The 22,389-nt window shown below is 48.4% G+C and overlaps 1 protein-coding gene across 2 annotated transcripts in view; it reads left to right on the top strand.

The window, feature by feature from the left end:
* Nucleotides 1–225: 225 nt before the first annotated feature.
* JSRP1 (junctional sarcoplasmic reticulum protein 1) overlaps nucleotides 226–22,389 on the top strand; it is a 442,040-nt gene continuing 419,876 nt past the window's right edge. For both annotated transcript variants that reach the window (XM_088459842.1, XM_088459841.1), the window contains exon 1: nucleotides 226–358. The gene's annotated coding sequence lies outside the window, so the exon portion shown is untranslated. The remainder of the gene's footprint in view (nucleotides 359–22,389) is intronic.

Below are 22,389 nucleotides of genomic sequence, written 5' to 3'. Positions count from 1 at the left end.
CCCACCCACTGACACCTGCGACAGCCAATCCCGGGGCTCCTCCTCAATACCGCCTCGGGTCGCGCGCTTCTTCATCCCTATGCGGATTGGTTGAGGGGTGACCAGTCAAGACGACAGCCGCGTGACCTACACCCTGCAACAGCGCGCGCACGGCGGACCGGGCTGGGGGGGGTGACGTCAGAGGGGGCGCGAGCACGCGTTAATCAGAGAGAGGAACTAGGAGGATAAATTTAATAACAGCGTAGTGAGTACGGGCGGGGCGGTTGCTTCTGCGCTCTGTGCCCGGTCCACGCTAGGAGTACGTGGGGGCGGCTCACACAGGCCACAAGGTGTGACGGCGGCGCTCTTGCGGATACCGGTAGGATAATGTCAGACTGTTATGTGTCTGTGCAATAGAAGTGCTTACATCACTGTCGCTATGGCAGCGTGTTCACGTGGCAGCATGACGTATACGGGACGGAAAGGGGAAGGTGCTACTGGCAGGGGATGTGGCTCGACGTCGCTGTTCTTTTGCAACGGCAACTCTGTCGCTTCATGTACTAATACAGCACATACATATGCCTAATGTTCACCCGGGTAGCTCTTAGTCATACCCCTATTCCACCTAAATTCCGGGTCTGACCCGGAGTTGGAACAAAGTTCCTATCCGGATCAGACCAGGAATTTTGCCGGCGCCGACTCGGGATATTCCCGAGTCGGCGCCGCTCACACCGCAGTCGGGTCTGCATAGACCTGGCTTTTGCGGAGTGATAGTAGACCCTTGGAGATGACGTCATCTCCAAGCGCCACTGAAGCCGGACCAATCGGCCGGCTAGCAGCGCACTCCAGGTCATCGTGACCCGGAGTGCGCTGTTCTCACAGGAGGGTTTCACGGGCTAAGCCCGTGTTAAACCCTGCTAGTTATCTGGGTTGGATTGCCGGGTCACTCGACCCGGCGGTCCAACTCTCCCCTTTTACACCAGGGAGCTGCCCGGGTTAACCCTTCAAAAACCTGGGTTTTAGCTCCGGTGTAAAAGAGGTATTACTGTTTACATTTCCACCTCACCTCTACAGTAACACCTTAATCCGGGACGTACTGAAAGGAATGACCATAAATCCGTCACCTCTACAGTAATGCATCACTGCTATAGTAAGACATTAACCTCCCTCACCCAGGGCCGGACTGGCCATTGGGCACTTCTGGCATTTGCTAGAAGGGCCGATGGGGTCGGGGCTGGTTCAAGGAGGGCAGAAGTACCCCCGCTCTCCACCCAACGCTGCCAGATATGATATATGATGAGGTGGAGGGAAGGGGTGCAGACCCTCCAACATGACCTGTTCCATCAGGTACACAATGCTCTGCTCCTGGACTTCCCTCTTAATTTATGATTGCAGTCACCTGTCCTGAAACGCTTATCTCATCAATTACCTAGTTCAATACAGGTGGCTGCAATCATACATTAGGAGGGAAGTCCAGGAGCAGAGCATTTTGTACCTAATGAAACGGGTCATGTTGGAGGGTGTGTGGCGGCAGTGGGCCAAGAAGAGGGAAGCGTGCCACAAGGCCAGACCTCTGTGACTTCCGGCATGCCCCCCTCGAAGCTTAACCATGCCCCCTTTGTGAGCGGGTATGGACTGCCAGGGCTGATGTACAGCCCCAATCCGTCCCTGCCCTCACCTGTGTAGTAACACAGTGTCTCTATCATCAAGGACGGGCTGATGCTGTACATCAGCCCTGGCAGTCCTCTCAGTGTGCACCTGCTTGCAAAGGGGGCATGGTTTAGCTTCGAGGGGGGCGTGCTGCGAGTCAAGGGGGCCTGGCCTCGCGGCCCACCCCCCTCTTCCCAGCCCACTGACGCCACCCCTGCTCGCATATCATGTATCCGGTGGCGAGTGTACTTACGCCCTCCTCGAACCGGCCCTGACACCATCAGCCTTCAGGCAAATGCCAAAAGTGTCCGATGGCCAGTCTGGCCCTGCCTCACATTACACTCCATACTGTACATTTACCCCTAACCCTGAACCCACTACTATATGCTTACCCCCCTAACCCTACACCCAATACTGTGTCCTTATCCCTCAACACTTAACCCAATACTGTGCCCTTATACCCTAACCCTGCTACCAATACTGTACCCTTACCCCATAACCCTTCACTCACTATTCAATAGAGGACCCTTACCAACTGCCAGGGATGTTTGGCAGCAGATGGGATGACAGTTGGTGTTTGAATGTTGAGGACACAGACAGGCAGGACATGGCACAGGAGGACGGAACATTTTAGCCTTTTTCACCCCCTTAGGAGTCGAATTTAGAAAAATCCCTCTTTGGCCCGTATTGAAATAGATGCGAAGAGTTGGAAATGTTTCACCTGTCCGACTTTCCGCCTACATCACTTGTTTCAGACACAAAAACTTTTCGCGCGCACCCCTGCTTTTTGCCCTATAGAATGCCAAACCACGCGAAAACAGAAAGCGGCGAATACGGAACAGGCGGAAAGTACTGTCACAAGTGGGGAAATCAGGCTGTACCCCAAAAAAAGATGCACTAACATAAGGAATCAATGTAGATGTGTACTAATAGCCCTAATAAAAGTGTTTGGGGTATTTAAGTAGTTTAAATTGCTTCTTATTAGCACCTTTGCATAAGTGGTGAAGAATGGCATTTAGTAGTATTTCATCTTCAGGGTCCATAGGGGGTCCACTGGTTTGACCTTGGGGTATAGGTTGGGAACCAAATCCGGGCACCACGCAGTTAAAGCTTTCAGCTCCCAGGATGCACTGGGTCCACTCTCCCTATAACCCCGCCCCTAAGCCAGAGGCACCTCAGTTTGAGTAGGTGCCCGGCTGGAGTCGGGTCACCGTTATCGCAGGGGGGCTGATTAGCAGTCCCTAAGCTTATTTTTATTTTTTGAGTTCACAGTTTTTAATTTACTTTTGGACTCTTCAGAGCGGCAGCGTCGGACTGTCCATAGGACGTCCAAGCTGCCGCTCCGTCACCCCGCCGGCGCCGAGACGCCAGTACAGATCTGGGGATCTCGGCGGGACCCCAGAGTCTGTGCTAGCTGGACTCTGCAGGCGCCCAGGACTGCTGCCGGATCGATGGGTAGCAGGTAAAGTCGCGGATCATCGCTTGCGGTGATCCGCGCATTTATGCAGTCTTTTGCCTCCGGTCTCTGGGGACAGACCGTAGGCGCTGGCAGTGGCGGCGGGCCCCCCCATATCCCACGTGTCCACTAGACCACCAGGGACTTAACGATCGGCAGCGGGAGCCGGCGTCCCAGGGGTTAATAGCCAGCCAGGGGAGGCAGCTTTCCCTGTTCAGCGGCTCCTCCCATCAGCTCAGCGCGCCTTTCAAGCCTATAGTCTGGCGTCCCTGGGCTGCTTTCTCTGAGGTCTCCGGCGGCCATTTTCCTCTATGAAGCAGCGCAGATCTCCTAGGACGGCAGTTGGTCCAGTACCCCTGCGTACCTTGCCATTTTGGTGAGTGTACATAGTGCTATAGCCTTCCCAGACACTGAATCTGGGCAGTTGAATGTAGTGCCATTTGCAGTATATTATATGTAAAGTTTATGTATACATATTTCTGCATTGTATGTGACTTATGCTAGCGCTGACTGTCGGTGCTTTATTCTCTCACCTGTCAGTGTATATCTATCCCTTTTCTTTACAATCTGCCCTAATACAGGTGTACTTAGGGGGTCATTCAGACCCGCTCGTGAGCGTCAGTACGCTCGCAAGCGGGTCGATGTTCCCCACTGCGCATGCGCACGACGGAGGGAGCTCCGTCGTGCGCATGCGCGAGACCCGGGGAGCGACGGGTTTTCCATCGCTCCGGGTCTCGCACCAAAGGGGGCGTGCTGTCGATGTTGATTGACAGCACGCCCCCTTTGGTGGGCGTGCCGGGGGCGTGCCTGCCAGACGGAGGCGTTCCCATGGGAATGCCTACCGTCTGAAGCCGGCCCCACTGACATCACTAGTGATGTCAGTGGGAGTGATTTTGGCTCTGATAGAGCCAAAATCACTCCAGGGCTTGTGGCAGGGAGACCCTACCGCAGGGTCTCCGTCGCAAGTCTGATGGTCGCGATGGTCAAGACCATCGCGACCATCTTTTTTGCCGCTCGCATATGCTGTGGGTGGTCACCCACAGCTATACGAGCGGACAGGAGGACGCTCCATTTTTATGGAGGAAGGCCCTGATTCAGAGCGAGCGCTCTGGTCAGAGCGTTCAGCTCTGAATCAGGCCCTTAGGGTGGTTTTGAGACCTCTCCTATATATACTTGTCAATATTTGTGAGGTTTGTCACATACTATTGCGTGCTGCACTTTGCCATATTTTAGGTGGAACTGTGTGTTGCATATTCTGATAATGGGTCCCTGCAGCTAATCTTAGCGTCAGTCAGGACCAGTATAGCGCTGCTTGATATTTCCACAATGATTGTTAGTCAGATATGCCTGACCAGGAAATAGAGCGCAAAACTGCACCCATTTTTTCTATCCTGCAAGTCATGTGCTGCAGGTGTGAGTACGGAGGACTTGACTCAGAAAGGGTTATGTATACGGCGCCATCAGGTGCCGGGCCCCTTACAGGACCCCCTTGGGCGGTTTGTTTCTCAAGACCCTGGCCTCCATTGCGGATTGTCTGGCAGTCCCCATTGTTGTAACTCACTTGGGGTTACTTCAACATGCTACCCTTTCATCTCAGGGTAGCTCGCAGTTTCTTGCGGGTTACCCCTGTGACTCAGACTATCACTCCATACCGGGGTTTTTCACAGTACATGCAATTCCCTCAGGTACCACAACAGTCTGTCATTTCCCTTGCAGGGATTACCACAAAAGCCACCCTGGGTGGATGTCGTTTCTACGAAACACAAAATGGCATAATAAATGCCCTGTTTACTTCCCAGTCTGCTTTGCTGTCTAACATAGATCGTCAGCCAAGGGTGAACTGGATGATGTATCGGACTCCTATACCTCTCACACGAGGGGGAGCCTAAATCAAGTATTATTATCCCTGCTTTGGTGTTGGTGGTCAAGTCCATCCTAGTTATAGAGGATGTTGAACCTGCACCTAAATCAAATCACCATCAGTTTAAGCATTAAAGTGTCTTCGGCTGTTTTCCCCTTCTCTGACCAGCGGGTGGATCCATGGCGAGGGTCTGGCTATCGCCAGATAAGAGGTATCACAAAAGCGTTTGGCCTCATGTTTCCCATTCCCTGAGGGTCATTGCAAGTAATAGGAATCACCTCCTGGGGTGGATTTACTCGTCTCATTAAGAGCGCTACTACGCCTCCGATCCCTGCCCGGACGGATTCTACGGATCCATAGGTGGTAACTTTATCTGAAATCAATATACTCGCTTTCAGGGGCTGTTGCCTGTCCAACCATGGCTATCGCATGGGTGGCTAATGCTATTGAGTGCTGGGCTGATGCATTTGTAGAACTTTTTCCCTCAAAAACTTCTGGGGATCAGATGCCTTTTTGTTGTTCACATTCAAAATGCAGTTTAATATGTTGGAGTAACAGCAGGGTTTCGGATGTGACTGTATCCACCGCCATACCCTATGGCTGCGCTCATGGAAGGCAGAGGTGGACTCCAATATAGGCCTCAAAATGGAACTAAAAGTACCAGCAATCCCGTAATGCCCCGCATGCTGATACTTGTGGTTCTCCAAATACCAGCATGCGGGGGAGGCTTGCTGGGAACTGTAGTCCACAGCAAAAGACAATATTTATATTTTCATATGCACCACACTTTACATAATCAACCCAGCACCCACCGCCCATGGGTGCTCGGGATAGCCCCGGGCTATCGGCCTGGGGTGCCCTGGGGAGGGGGACCCCCTTATTGGGGGGGTCCCTAACTCCCCAGGAATCCCCGGCCTGGGCTGACTAGCGGTCAGGGGTGATGCTGCGGCTGGGGGGCCCGGTGAAAGGGCTCCCCTGGCTGTGGCATCACCCCCCGCTAGAAGGAGTCCGGTCGTGGTTCTGGTAAATACAGGGGGACCCTATGCATTTTTTCCCCCCTGTATTTCCAGAACCAGGACCGGCTCAGAGACTTGTGCTGGTTGCGCTTAATACGGGGGACCCCTATGTCATTTTTCCCCCGTATTTTGGCAACCAGGACAGGGGCTCCAAAGCCCGGTGCTGGTTGTTTTCTGGGGGGCGGGCCACACTTTTTTTTTTCTCTTTTACACAGAAGCAGGTATTATGGATTTACCAGATCTGAGCCTGCATTCTGTGTGCTGCTACCTCCCCCGGGTCCTAATGCCTGCACTGCCACCAGCACCGCCGCAGCTAAAGCCCGCTACTGTCCCCTGGTTCCACCGGCTCCCACTGCAGCTAACGCCAGCTTCTTTCCCCCGAGCCAACCACCGCTAAAGCCCGCAAATGACGGCCATCTTGGTGCACCCACGTGAAGCCACAGTTATTACACCTGCTGGAGGCTCCTATTGCGGCTGCGCCACAAGTTGAAAAGTCCTATCTTTATAATGGCGCATTCTTGAGGTCTTAGTTTAAAAACTGTAACTTTCTAATTTACCTGAACCCCAAAAGCATGTAACCTGGCACAATAGCTACCTAATAAAACAAACCCCAAGTCTACATTCCACCCCTACCCTGAGTTTTTCCTTCCCAAAAATCCCCCATAGACTATAGCAGAAAAGTTGTCCTAATTGAGAATGTCAGTAAAATGTGACAGTTGAAGCTTTAGATTACTCCCAAATCCTCAATTTTTATGTTTATGCCCTGAAATTTGGCATGCAGCACCCAGTGACAGTTCTACCTGGCCGTACCAAATTTCAGATCCATACCTCTAATAGCTTTTGAGGTGTAGCCCCTTGGAACACCCTGCCCCTCCCTCCGGAATTCTCTATGGAGAAATTCGTTTTTTAGATGCAGCTTAACTATAAGGGCACGACTGTGCCCTTATAATATATAATTGCTCACTCTAGGGCAGGGCGCCAGTCCTAGAGAAAGGGCACTGCGCACGCCTGAAAATGGGGCGTGGTCAATTAAAAGAGGCGTGTTTTCATGACACGTCCCCTTTTCGTCACTCTTGGTACGTGACCAGAACTTACGGACATGCTGGGCAGCCTCCAAGCGATGCGGTCACTGTGAATGGATGCCAGGCGGTGACCGCTGCACCGCCGTTTTCCCCACCCGCAGCACATTGTGGCCAGCGGGAGGAGACAGAACCCGCAGGCTGTTTCAGCGAGGCGCTGCGACAGAGGGCAGGTTGCTTTGTGACCTTTAAAAATAGGACCGGGTGCGGCGCCCCGCTGAAACAGCCTAGCGGCAGGGGCTGGCTGCAACTTTCAGCCTGGGGGCAAACCAGCAAGTGGCCCTGCTTTTCTACTGGCGAGTGCAATTTTAAAAACGGGCATGACAGTAATGTTGGGGGTGTGTACCACAGTAAACTACTACATGCCTGATTTTTGAACCTATATGTTACACATCATAATTACCTTTATTTTCTTCAATGACATTGAATATAGTACACTATAAGGTGCTTGTTTTTCACCTTCTGACAAAAAAATAAAATTTATATACATTGCTTGAAGTGTGCGGGTATGGAATGGTATGTCATGCCGTCACTTCAGTTCGGCACCCGTCCGGCACTGGCACCCAATTGACTGTCCCAGTGCCGGTCAACAAGCGGCTGCTCTCTGCTTGTTTAAATTTATCTCCGACAACGAATCAATCATGGCTTGCGGAGCAGCAGCCAATCAGGGGAGGCCGGGGCTGGGACTATCACTGTCTCAGCGCCGATCACCAAGCAGCTGCATGTTTAAATTTGGCTCCGGCTGCGAGCCAATCACGGTTAACGGACCGGCAGCCAATCAGGAGCGGCCACGTGCCACCCAATTGGCTGACAGTCCGCTAGCTGTCATTTGCTCACAGCCGGCGCTGAATTCAAAATGCCAGTACCACCACGGAGAAAGATTGGGGAAGGGCCCAGGGAAGGGAGAGCAGCGACCGCGTTCACCAGAGCAGAGCAGGGTGAGGTGGGCAGTGTGCTGTGATGTGAAGTATGCTATGAGCTATGGTGTGTGGTGTGCAGTGACTGTGAGGGAATGTGTGCGGTGTTTAAGAGGACGTGGGGGTATGGAAATATCAGGGGGCTCAGGATTTGGGCCTGCCTATAAAGCCCCCCTGATATTTCCATACCCCCACTTCAAAATGTCTACTTCGACCACACACAGATTATAAATTATATATATATATATATATATATATATACATACATACATACATACATACATACACACAATCGCACACACTCAATCAACACACACAGTCACACTTAGTCAGCACACAGTCACACGCTCTGAATGAGGGCGGACGCATTTTTTTTTTCAACGGCCTCCTGGCCGTTCACTAAACTGTGGGTTTCCACCCACAGCTTTAGCGAGTGACCAGGAGATGGTCGCGATGGTCGAGCCCGTCGCGACCATCGGGGCTTGCGATGAGACCCTTGAGGTAGGGTCTCGTCTGCTGCAAGCCCCAGAGAGCTTTCGGCTCTAACAGAGCCGGAAGCTCTCCACTGACATTACTCGTGATGTCAGTGGGGCCGCCCCCAAACGGCAGGCGTTCGCATGGGAATGCCTCCGTTTGACCAGCCACCCCCCCCGGCTCGCCTACTAAACGGGGCGAGCTGTCGATCACCATCGACAGCTGCCCCGTTTGTAGCGAGCCCCGGAGCGAGAGAATTTCTCTCTCGCTCCGGGGCTTGCGCATGCGCAGTGCGGCCGCTGCACGTGCACAGGGCACAACATTGACCCGCTTGCGAGCCGGTCTGAATGAGACCCTTAGTCAGCACATGCACACACACAGTCACACTTAGCACGCACACAGTCACACTTAGTCAGCACACACACACAGTCACACTTAGCACACATACTGTCACACTTAGTCAGCATCCACACACACACTCACACTTAGTCAGCACACATACACAGTCACACTTAGTCAGCACACATACAGTCACACTTAGTCAGCACACATACGGTCACACTTAGTCAGCACACACACACACACTTAGTCAGCACACACACACACACACACACAGTCACACTTAGTCAGCACACATACAGTCACACTTAGTCAGCACACACACAATCACACTTAGCACACATACAGTCACACTTAATCAGCACACACACACTTAGTCAGCACACATACAGTCACACTTAGCACACACACACAGTCACACTTAGTCAGCACACACACAGTCACACTTAGTCAGCACACATACAGTCACACTTAGTCAGCACACACACACACACAGTCACACTTAGGCCCTCATTCAGAGCCGTACGCTCTGAGCAGAGCACACGCTCTGAATGAGGGCCGGCCTCCATTTTCATGGAGCGTCCTCCTGGACGCTCGTATAGCTGTGGGTCACCACCCACAGGCTATACGAGCGTGCATTGTGATGGTCGCGATGGTCGAGACCATTGCGACCATCGAATTTGCGAGCCGGAGCCTGCGGTTGAGGTTTTCAACCGCAAGCTCCGGAGTGATTTTGGCTCTATCAGAGCCAAAATCACTCCCACTGACATCACTAGTGATGTCAGTGGGAGTGATTCACTAGTGATGTCAGTGGGCCGGCTTCTGACGGGAGGCGTTCCCGTGGAAACGCCCCCGTCAGGGAGGCACGCCCCCGGCACGCCCACCAAAGGGGGCGTGCTGTCAATCAACATTGACAGCACGCCCCCTTTGATCGGACACAACGAGCGAAGGACTTTCCTTCGCTCGTCGCGTCTGGCGCATGCGCACGACAGAGCTCCCTCCGTCGTGCGCATGCTCAGTGCATAACATCGACCCACTTGCGAGCGGACAGCCGCTCGCGAGTGGGTCTGAATCAGGCCCTTAGTCAGCACACACATACAGTCACACTTAGTCAGCACACACACACACATACAGTCACACTTAGTCAGCACACACACACACTTAGTCACATACATGCCTACTCTCCCGGGAATCGTGGGAGGCTCCCGATTTTTCAGGTAACCCCCCGCGATCCCGGAGGAGTAGGCATATCTCCCGCATCCCGCCCACTTCCTAGTGAAGTGGGCAGGATGGGGAGATTTTACCTGACATTATCGGGTCCGTCGGGAAGGGGCGGGGCTAAATTAGGCAAATCGCGTCATTTAGCCCCGCCCCCTTATGGACCCGCGAATCACGGGGGTTTTCTGTAAAGGGGCGGGGCCTAATGCCGTCTATCGTCTGGCCCCGCCCCCCGAAGAGGAGAGCAGCAGGTCCCCCTCCTGCTGCTCCCGGAAAGCTGCCCAGCAAAGTAGGCAAGTATGCTTAGTCAGCACACACACAGTCACACTTAGTCAGCACACACATTTTAAATAACAAAACAACACAAAGTTTATGCCACTGTGACACCCTTTACTTACCTGGTATGGGTGTAGAAGACAGGAGGCAAGCACTCCTCATCTCTGCCCTCTCTCCTCCATGGGTGTGATAAAAATATTTATTTTATCATTCAGCTCCTCTTTAGGCTCTTCCCACTCCCCCAATAGGCCACGCCCCCTTTTTCATTCTCCAGCCTCTAGGAATTGTGGGTAGGGAAACCTGGCTCCCCATTGGTCGACAGCGGCCATCTTTTTGTAGCCTGTTATGGGGGCAGCCATTTTGTGTTAGCCCCTGTTACTTGAATCGGCTCTCTGTCTCTGGGCAGCAGCACGGGAGCCGTAGCATCGCATGCCGGCCCTGACACACTAGTATTGTACCGGCCCGGGGGGCAGATGGCACCCTGCCCCCCGGCCCAGCCCGCCACTGCCTCGCGGGAACACACACACACACACATATATGTATATATATATATATATATATATATAATATTTATGTATATGCACTCACTTTAAAAAAAAACAACAACAAAGAGCCAGCTCTCAACGCTTAGTAGATTTATTGTGAAGGTCACATATGAAAAATACAGCGTCCAATAGGCAGCACCCGATGACCATTTCAACCAAATCCTCATTGGCCCTGCTTGTATATATCCTAAAAAGGGTTCCAAACAATCTCAATCATTGCCCATACTGACTTCCCCCCGCCGAGCCCCCTAGTGGCTCATTGGTTGCCGGGTGTCAGGTGTGTGGACGGAGTTCACAATGTAAACAAACAGCCCCGTGTGTATCCAGACATCGGGACACTGGTGCACAGGCAGTCGCGCTGATGCACAGCGCTGCCCAAGTGTCTGAACACCTATCACTGTCAGACATGCAACACCAGATGGCATGTGGCCAACTGTGCAGGGCCGCACAGGTGATGGTTGATCTATAGCAAATAGATATTGTATGGGTATATAATCACAGGTGAGCGCTGAAGGCATGTAAAAATGCCATAATATGAAGTGGTAGTCTAAAGTGGGTTTTTTTTAAACCCAACTGATTTTTATTTCACACCTGGGGTTTTATTGTGCCCTTAATAGGGTTATATATAAGGTGCAACGAGTGAGCGCTTACTTTACACTATCACTTCATATTATGGCATTTTATGGACAGATCTGGCGAAATATCATCTAGTGTGTAGTGTGTACCCAGCTTGAGATGTCCCCCTCAAATTTTGATACAAATTGCTTAATAAACCAAAAACAATTATTTGTTAGCATGAATTTGCTACCTTTATAAATAAAATACCTATACCTAATATTTCATTACATTTACAGCATTTAATCCTAAATCGTGATTACTAAAAGTGTACAAAAGCTAACATAGGCTGTGACTACAAGGTAATTACATGCCATATTATATTGGCCAATTCATTTAAAATATCCATTGTGCCCTATAAATATTATCTGATCTTTACTACATATGATTTTGAATGTTGACTAATTTAGTGCAATATATATTGACCATAATTTAGTTAGTTCCTAAGACTATTTGCCAACCAAAAGGGACTATTCAATTTTCCCTGGCCTATTCAACATCGTGCTGAATTGAGTCGCCCCCAAAGTGGATTATGTGGCTGTTTATATATCTTTGTTAAAATTTACTACAGAAGGTTGATAGGATACTGTGGCCCGTATTCAATTTGAGCCGAGCCGCGATACTTTTTTGCCTCACAGACTTTTCGCCTACATCGCGTGTTTTGCAGGCGGAAAAGTATTGCGCGCGTGCCCACGTATCGCCGTATTCAATTTGAAAGTAGGCAAAAACGGGACCCAGCAAAACTTAAACAAGCGGAAAGTGCTGTCAGATTTGGGAAATCAGCCTGACACCCCCCAAAAGATGCTCTGACATAGGGGTTCCCTATGGTACCCCCCGTTTTGGCTTGCTGAGGGTATTTGGTGTTTTTAAACGGGCTCAATAGCTGCTAAATAGCGTTTTTGTATAAGTGGTGAAGAATAGTATTCTGGGGGGTTTTTTGGAGAAAGTAACATCCCAGCATATTTGGGGTACTTGAAAATGGGGACCAGCATATTTTAAAGTTGCTAAAGTTAAGTTGTAAAAATCGTGAAAATCCACCTGCCGCAAGCACCTGCAATGAAAAAAACACTTGGGGCAGACTTGGGGACCCCCCCAGAGTCAAGTTCGCTAGTTTTCATCTTTGTCCCACAACATTTTTTTTCGCCCCCAAAAAGTGATTTTTTTTGGGGGGGGGGGGGGGTGCCCAAAAAGTGATTTTTTTTTGGGGGGGGGGTGTCCTTAAGTGTTTTTTAAAAAATTTTTTACACAGTTTACCTTTGGGGGACTGTCTGAAGGCTGCACGGGGGTTCCTGCAACGTTGCACCCCAAAACCCCAATTCTGCACTTTTTTCTGCATGCTATTCATTGGCGAAACTTTTCCGCCTATTACATTGCATTGTAAATTAAATACAGAGTAAACTCAAAACAGGCGAAAATTATGTCATTGCATCCAAATTAAGTACGGAGTAAAATCAAAACAGGCGAAAATTACGTCATCAGCGAAAAGTTTTCACCAAAAACACACGAAAACGTCTTTTTCGCTCCAAATTGAATACGGGCCTGTGTGTCTTTTTCATCTAATATTACTTTTCCACTGTGTTGTTTAATAAAGTTAACTTTCATTGAATATTAATTTCCTTTCAATGGTGAATATATTGTCATCATTAAGCAGCTTAAAAACTTCCTTTCGATTTTTTTTTTATATTTCCTTAACCACTATAGTGCCCCCTATATAAGCTAGCTTTTGTATTACTTTTTGTTGATTTAGGGGCCTATTTATTATTAGCACCCGGTGGCTCCATGTTAAATTAGGTATCCAGATCTTGTAAGTTGCAGCAGTGGACACCATTACACCAGGGAAATTCAGTATTTTTCCAGTGCCAGAATAGCTTCTCCGAAAAGCAGCTGTCCTGGGTACCCCACCACTACTGCTTTTATCACTAACGAGTAGCGGCAAAAGTTTGCACTGCCGGACATTGTTACGGTACATGCACAAACTTAGGGCCTGATTCAGAGCCGGACGCAATTAGCGCTCGCTCGTCCTGAAAATAGGGGTGGCTATTCAAATGAACCGTTCGCTGTTTGCGGTCTGTTCACGCCTCTGGGTCTGAACGAGCGGACAAAACTTGCGGACGTTTTTTGGGAAACTACGCCCCCTGGCCGCTCGCATCCTACGTCATGTCCGCTATTTATTAGATTAATCGAGTACATCGACCAGGGTATGAACTGTTCGCTATTCTTGTGGTTGGTTTTTGTTACCACAATTTTGCGAGCAGTTCTGGCTATTAAATAACCCAGTGACGTGGTCAATGACGCTGCTGTTTTAAATATGCACACCCATAAAACGCCCGTTTTGACCTTTAAGCACGCCTGCGGTCGGATCTCCACTCCCCGTTTTCAAGCACCTTCCCATGTTACCACCCACATACGCCTCATTCTGTCACTCAAATTATCAGGCATTCGCTATTTTGTGAGCACATGAATTTCGGCCACACTGACTGGTTCGCGCATGCATATAACGATCCGTACGCATGCGCAGTTGGGCAAACATCGCTCGGAGCGAACGAGCGGCCACTTACGAGTGGCTCTGAATCAGGCCCTTAGTTTGAATGCCTATGCACCACAAAGTCAGGAGCTTGGCACTCTGGATCTCATTCCAATAGGAAGTAGTGGGGCTCAGCAGGTTAACACCATCTATATTATAATAAAAGCAACAACCAGGACTAAATTATAATTGGTGTTGAAGTTACCTTTATGGCTCACATTTAAGGCCTCCATGGTCTTGATCTAGAAACCCTGGGACAATTCTGACCTTTGCGAAGTCCATAAAAGTCACTGCTTTGTTTCCTTCTCATTGCCAAATGCAGTAAGAGTTATTTCTATTAAGCCTGTTATTGTAGATCACGGTTTCTCATTCTATTCATACCAGTTACCGCCTACTGTGTGTAAACCTATACCAAGTAATTATCTATGTTTTTGGAACTTGAAAAGAACACCCCTTTTTAATTGTAGCCTTTACAAATAGAGAAAACTATTATTTTCAGTTACAGTACACAAGCAGGCTGCATTACCTGTGACCGTCGGAAGTACACTTACTAAACGGGGGTTGTAGCCAAAAGGTCGTCAATGTCAACGTTCATAAGGTTAGGGTTAGACTAAATAGTTACCTGTGCTCAAGCATAGATTTCCTTAAAATGTGTACTGTAATGGCGGAGTTTGGGTACCTCTGAGTTAGACACTAGAGGTACGGTTATAGGTTAGGGATAGGGGAGAAACTCACGGGTCATTTCATGTCAGTTCACCCAGGCCATGACACCCACCGACTCAGATTTTCATGAAACTTTGTACACTTGATACTACCACATAGCTACAAACCCTTGTAACATTTTTCTTATCTAGGCCTCATAGTTTTTGAAATATAGGGGATCAAAGTTTTGAAAAATTGCTCAGAAATGCCACTCCTGATGCTCTGTTTTTAATGTAGTGTATGTGAAAAAAAATCCCATCTCAGTGCCTAATCCACAAATCACTTTAAAATTTTGACCCTTTTGGTGCGTACAGACGGGATGATCGATGACGATATCGTTGTTCGATCTCCCGGGTGTGCTGGGCGATCAATATCGATCATCCAGCACACAATGTACCCACCAACGGCTATAACGACCCGCGATCAATGATATCGACCAGGTTGGCCTGCATGCACGGGCGATTATCTATATCGACCATAGATACCCGTGCATTGCAGATTGTTGGTGGCCATAAAATGCACGATATAAGCGATATGATCAATATCGTTATCGTTCCTATCGTCCATTTTAATCGTACTGTGTGTACGCACCTTAAGTCAATCAAAATATGGAGATTCCAGAAAAAAATGTTTTCTCAATCTTGCCGGATTCTCCTTTACTTTATACTTAATTTTTTTTTTTGGTGCAAAAAAAAAGTGGGTTTAATAAGCATTATCAACCTAAGGCAGATTAGTTATGTCCCTTTTTTTGTTTACAATTGAACTTTAAAGTATACATTAGAAGACTATGGCCCTGATTCAGACCCACTCGCGAGCGGGTTGATGGTCTGCACTGAGCATGCGCACGACGGCGGGAGCTCCGTCGTGCGCATGCGCCAGACGCGACGAGCGAAGGACTTTCCTTCGCTCGTTGTGTCTGATCAAAGGGGGCGTGCTGTCGATGTTGATTGACAGCACGCCCCCTTTGGTGGGCGTGCCGGGGGCGTGCCTCCCTGACGGGGGCGTTCCCAAGGGAACGCCTACCGTCAGAAGCTGGCCCACTGACATCACTAGTGATGTCAGTGGGAGTGATTTTGGCTCTGATAGAGCCAAAATCACTCCGGGCCTTGCGGTTGAAAACCTCAACCGCAGGCTCCGGCTCGCAGTGGCGATGGTCGCGATGGTCACGACCATCGCGGCCATCAAACTGCACGCTCGTATAGGCTGTGGGTGGTGACCCACAGCTATACGAGTGTCCAGGAGGACGCTCCATAATTATGGAGGGCGGCCCTCATTCAGAGCGTGCGCTCTGCTCAGAGCGTACGGCTCTGAATGAGGGCCAATGAAAGAAAAATAATTGGATTTTGATTGCATGTATGAGTATTTTAATGTTTAATTAAAATTATTTCTTTAAAATTGAAAATTACCATTAGTTATAATTTTGCCCGCCAGGTTATACCCCTTTTGCGATTTTAAACCCAACCATAAAATTCCTCATAAAAATAACCCCTATAGGGCCCACTTGCCCCTCAAGATTGGTATTCTATCATTTCTGCAACAATAGTAGCTGTCAGCATTCTCAAAAGGTGATGTCACTCAAGGCAGGATTGGGCATGTTTCAGCCTGCACTAACAGGTTCATTCTTGTTGAATCTGCACTGTGGTCAGTCAGTCAGTGAAAGGGGTACATTTACTAACGATCCTGTGTGGTCTGAGATGGACGGCGAACTAGAGATAGCAGCAGGACCTTAATGCCCTGCATGCTGGTATGTGTAGTTCTCCAAGTACCAGCATGCGGGGGAGGCTTGCTTATTACATAGGGTGAGTTCTGAAAATGTGCAAGTATAGCTCCATACTCGCACATTTTCCAAACTCTGGCCCTATTACATCTCGCCCATGGTCTCCTTAAATCTCTCTAATTCACGGTGATTAATATTTTTAGACACATACATATGTGAACTTATAAATATACTCCTCTCTGTTCATATATTCACTTTTCCTCACTTTGAGAAATGAATAAAACTGCAGTTAAAAAAACGTTAGAAGGATAACCAATCTCATTGAGAATACATAAGTTAAGGTTCCCATACACGGTGCGATTTGTATACGATGCAATCTCTTATATGATTTCCTTTCAAATTCTTTACGATTTGTGCCAACAAATGGTACGATTGTATAAACGAGCATACAATTAGATGTGTCGTAAAACTATTTCAAATCGTTTACAATATATCGTATGCAGCAAACAATCTCACGAAGCATCTGCAGGAATCTCAATAGGGGAGGGCTTATCTAGGGGGTAGATCCATTTTAGATCTTGGCACACTCTGCTCTGTGACTAGTGAGGCTTGGTTTTATACCCTGCTGAACATTGCTATTGTGCTTTGCTTTGTTTTGGGCTTGGCTTTAACAAAGTGTGTTCTATACTACATTTTGTGGTGATGGGTTCCTATTGCTATAAGCTTCTGCTAGCCTATGGCTATTTGAAGATGAAAGATGATGGAGCTGAGGAGGGGGATGAGGTCTAGCTGGACCAATGAGTAGCTGATGAGGAGGAAGACTCTCTCCCATATACCCCTGTTGATGGAGATTATAGAAAACAACCCGGACGATTACCGCAACTACTTGCGTATGGATGATGCCACCTTCCCAGAGTTGCTGCGCCTGGTGACCCCCTATATCCAGAGGCAGGACACCCGCATGAGGAGGGCCATCCCGGCTGAGGAAAGGCTCATTGCTACCCTGAGGTACCTGGCTACTGGAAGGTCCTTTGAAGACCTGAACATCCCGGACACCTGCAAAGCCATTGTGAATGTCTTGAAGTACCACTACTTTAACGTGAGTAAAAACACTACACATTTTTATTTCAGGTGAAAGAAAATTTTTATTTTTTTCACACTGAGGGAAATAAATCAACCAACATGGCTGTAAATATCAATAAATGTATTTTTACTTAAAACCAAAGCCAACATGGCTGCTTTTTAATGTTTACCAAAACCAACATGGTTTTAAATGTATACAAAATACTATGTCAACAAGTTTTATCTCTCCCAATAGCTAGGCAGCTGCATGGTATACGGTGTGACAGACGACGGATTGAATAGGCCAAGAAGCACATGGCACAAGTACAGATTGAGGCCCCGGCATTCCCCAATCTGTCCTTGTGCCATGCATTTAGTGACCCCGTCCAATCCGCATCATCCGCACCGTATACCATGCAGTGCGTATTGGAAGAGATAAAACTTGTTGATACTGAAGTAAAAAAACATCTGAAAACTATTTCATCCTTTTCAGGACTCAACATATTTAAAGTAATGTAAAATAACTGCTATATCAACAAGTTTTATCTCTCCCAATAGCTAGGCAGCTGCACGGTATACGTTGTGTCAGATGACGGATTGCATAGGCCAAGAAGCACATGGCGCAAGTACAGATTGAGGCCCCGGCATTCCCCAATCTGTCCTTGCGCCATGCATTTAGTGACCCTATCCAATCCGTGTCATCCGCACCGTATACCATGCAGTACATATTGGAAGAGATAAAACTTGCTGATATTTTCAATTATAATTAAAAAAATTTGAGGGGGGGCTCCTCATCCTCCGCCAACATGGCTCTGGTAAGTGGGATGGGGGTGGGGTTGGCCCCAGTTGTGTGGCCTGGTAGCTTGGTGGCGGGTAGGAATGGGATGAGGATAACCCATAGCGTGGCTGCTCCGTTGTCTGGGGCAGAGGCTCATCCGTCAGCCTTGTTGTGGTGCCCAGCTGCTTCAATCTCCCCCAAATCACTGTCTCGTAGATGATCCTCCGGGCATGTATTTGTTGAGTCTCATCCATTTCTCGGAGACTACTGGCTATATGAGTGCCCAGGTGGTCGATCATGTCCGGGGGCTTTTGTAGGGCCTGCTCAACCTGTTTAAGCAGCGGATCTGGCTGTGCCTGGGTCTTGCGCTGGTACCTTCACCGTCTGGAAGCAGGCTGAGTAAATTCAGCCTCACTCTCGCTTTGGGTGGCCATTTGCGGACTAGTGGTGAGGTCGAGGTCTGGTGAGAAAGAGAAAAGATTAATGTTAATAACATGTTTTCTATTATTTAGTTCTTTCTTTCTTTCTTCTAGTTCCCAACAACAGTGGAGGAGTGGCAGACCATTGCAGAGGAATTTGAACATAGGTGGAATTTCCCCAACTGCGGTGGAGCCATTGAGCTTGATTCAATTCAACGTCAATTGAATAGCGCTGGAAGGAGCTCCCGGAGCTATTCAATTAAGTGCGCTGTTAACTCCGACTAAGGATTTCTTCTCACACCCCTCCTGGGGGTGCGAGAAGAAATCTGACAAAAGTACAGGCGCGATGCTGTTTTCTGCCCTTAGCGCGGCGGAAACAGCATCGCGCCGGGAAGTTTAGTCAGAGAATGCCCGTTCTCTCTACTAAACACCTTGTTTAAGGCGCGAGGGGTTGGAGAACGGGCATTCCCTGACCTAACAGCGTGCAGAATTGAATAGCTCTGGGAGCTCCTTCCCGGCGCTATTCAATTCGCGTTGAATTGAATCGAGCCCATTGATGTCAAACATATCCACATTAACCCACCTGGCCACAGTGAATCCTTTTATTATAATTTTAAGGGGCTTTATAGTATAGTGCTCATGGCGGTGGTGAACGCCAATTACGAGTTTACTTTTATTGATGTGGGCAAATATACCGTGCTTATGATGGAGGGTCATTTAAACAAACCCTCTTCTACGAGAGACTTAACACCAACCGTCTGAATTTGCCAAATACAGAGGTAACGAAACAGAGCCTAAACTACGGTTTTGTGGCTGATGAGGAATTTGCTCTCCATGAACACTTGCTGAAGCCATATGCGCAAAGGGGCCTGAACAAAGAAAAGCGCATCTTCAATTACCGTCTATCCAAGGCACGGAGGTTAGTGGAAAACACCTTTGGCATTCTATGCAACATATTCAGAATCTTCCATACGGCTATAGATCTACATGTGGACATAATAGATTGCGTCGTCTTGGCCTGCTGTGTCCTCCACAATTTCCTCTGCAAAACTTCCACTATACAACAGAGGACATTAGACATAGCTACGACATACGTCCCGGACCATCCACAGGAGACATTGGAGATGCCCTCTGTGGCCCCATCTGCAGTTGTGCAGTCAACAGGGACTGTGCGGGCTAAAGAGGTCAGGGAGCAATACCTGGCCTGCTTTAATGGAGTGGGGGCAGTACCATGGCAGGAGGACAGTATCCACTAGTGTAATATGGACAATTGTGGACTATTGAACTTTTAAAAAACATTTGGCATGGTGTGTATATACTATGGGCCTAATTCAGACCCGCTTGCGAGCGCAGGACGCTCGTAAGCGGGTCGATGGTGCGCATGCGCAAGACCCGGCGAGCGACGGGGTAGCCGTTGCCCCTTTGGTGGGCGTGCCGGGGGCGTGGCTTCCAGACGGAGGCGTTCACGCCTACCGTCTGGGTCCGGCCCCACTGACGTCAGTAGTGATGTCAGTGGGAGTGATTTTGGCTCTGATAGAGCCAAAATCACTCCAGGGCTTGTGGCAGCAAGGGTCTCGTCGCAAGCCCGATGGTCGCGATGGTCTTGACCATCATCATGGACGCTCGCATAAGCTGTGGGTGGTAACCCACAGCTATGCGAGCGTCCAAGAGGCCGCTCCAAGTTGAGGTAGGAGGGCCCTGATTCAGAGCGAGCGCTCTGGTCAGAGCGTCCGGCTCTGAATCAGGCCCTATGTCTGTACTTACCACATCCAAAGAGGACTGAAGTTCAGGTTCAGTGGTGTCCTCTTGCTGCTTCTCAGGTACACTCTCATCCATGAGCGAATGGAGGAATTTGAGGAGGTCGACGTACCACAAGTTAGTGGTGTAGACCTCATCGACCCCCGCTCCAGATGCCCGGGACTTCTGCTGTTTCTTATTTTCTTTAACGTACATGTATGTAAATTTAGAATTTTGGTTTGAACCCACTTTGATGAAGTCTCGTCATGGAATGGCTTGCTAAAAGATACAAGCTCTTCAATTGCAGCAGCTCTCTTGTATTTATAGCTATAGTCTGCCCCCTTTATGCACCACAGACATTCGTGGGCGCGATAGCACTCCAGAAAACCAGTGACAAACTGGCAGTCTCTTGCAGTGGTCAGTTCTGTGGGAAAACAGAAAAAAAATGTTTTTAAAATTTGGAAGTTTAAATTTTTTAACAGTTGAATTATTTTAATTAGTTGATATGTTTTTAATGTGTTGTTTTTACATTTTGAATGTTTTACCAGTTTAATTATTGTAATAAGTTTATATGTTTTTAATGTGTTGTAAATAAATTTTTTAACCTGTGTCCGTTTATTTTCATAGTACATTTTTTTTAAAAACAATTGGGGGACAACTTGCTTTGTGCTACACTGTCATAACATTGGCTAGGGCAGTGGGTACATTGCGGGTGCAGTGGATATTAACCATTGATGGGCTAGTACAGTGTTTCCCAACCTCGGTCCTCAAGGCACACTAACAGTCCAGGTTTTTGTGATATCCATGCCTTAGCACAGATGGTTAAATCAAAATAACTAAAGTACTAATTAAGACACCTGTGCTTAACTGTGGCTATCCTTAAAACCTGGACTGTTAGTGTGCCTTGAGGACCGTGGTTGGGAACCCCTGGGCTAGTACATTGGTGGCATAGGGTACATTGGCATTGCAGTGGTTAAAATACATAATGGGGGTGCAGTGGATAAAATACACATTGGGTGCAGTGGATAAAATACACATTGGGGGCAGTGGATAAAATACACATTGGGGGCAGTGGTTATTGTGCATTGGGATGCAGGGGTTAATACGCATTGGTGGGACAGGGGGGTTAATACACAATGGTGGGGCAGGGGGGTTAATACACATTGGAGGGCAGTGGTTATTATGCATTTGTGGTGCAGGGCATTGGAGGTGCAGGTGTACATTGGTGGTTCATGGTGTACATAGAATAAAGGCGATTACTCTCTTTTTATTTGCAAACCTCCACAAGAGACGATGCTGCTGCTGCTGCTTCACTTCTCCCGTCGTCTGTCACAAAATGGAGGAGGGGAGTGGCCAGGGACATCGTACATCGCAATCGTACATCAAGCAAAACGGCATACGATGTGTATCAAATACTACATGTTAGGTCGAAATCTTACTGCAGGTTCAGTTGATCTGCGGTGCTGATGCATGACGCCGGGGACGCACATTGGCATCGTAATCGTCCCCGGCATCGAAATCGTACTGGAATATGCCACTTTTTATACGATTGGTCGTTACGAATGATCGAAAACGGCCAAATTGTGTAAAAAATCGCACAGTGTATGGGCATCTGAAAACCAGAGACGTAATCCCCTCTCTATTACATATATTTATTTATAACAAAACAGGTATATGTGCGCAGTCAGTTTTTAATCACAAATCTATTTTTCATTCACATATCTCTCTATCTGTTTTTTATTGCTGTTCTTTGGACTTGGACTCCAAACGTGGGCTTTGCTTTTGTGTACATCCCAGAATGGGAAGAGCGTTTGTGTACATCAGTACTGCTCTGACTGCTATTGTTGGATTGGCATTATTAATATTTTACCACTTTCTGTGCTCACCAACCTGCAGCGTTTTGCATCATACATACTGTACCTATGCTGTTAACAGTTTGCACTGGCTAACATTTGGCATAGGGTCACACTGTAGAGAACAGGTTTCGGTCTCAGGTCACTCTCACTTATACCTCTTTTCCACCAA

The sequence above is a fragment of the Taudactylus pleione genome, unplaced genomic scaffold (genome assembly GCF_031769625.1).
Source record: "Taudactylus pleione unplaced genomic scaffold, aTauple2 ptg000938l, whole genome shotgun sequence".
Taxonomy (NCBI): Eukaryota; Metazoa; Chordata; class Amphibia; order Anura; family Myobatrachidae; genus Taudactylus; species Taudactylus pleione.
The sequence above is the reverse complement of the archived record's forward strand: the minus strand, read 5'-3'. Positions and strand labels throughout refer to the sequence as shown.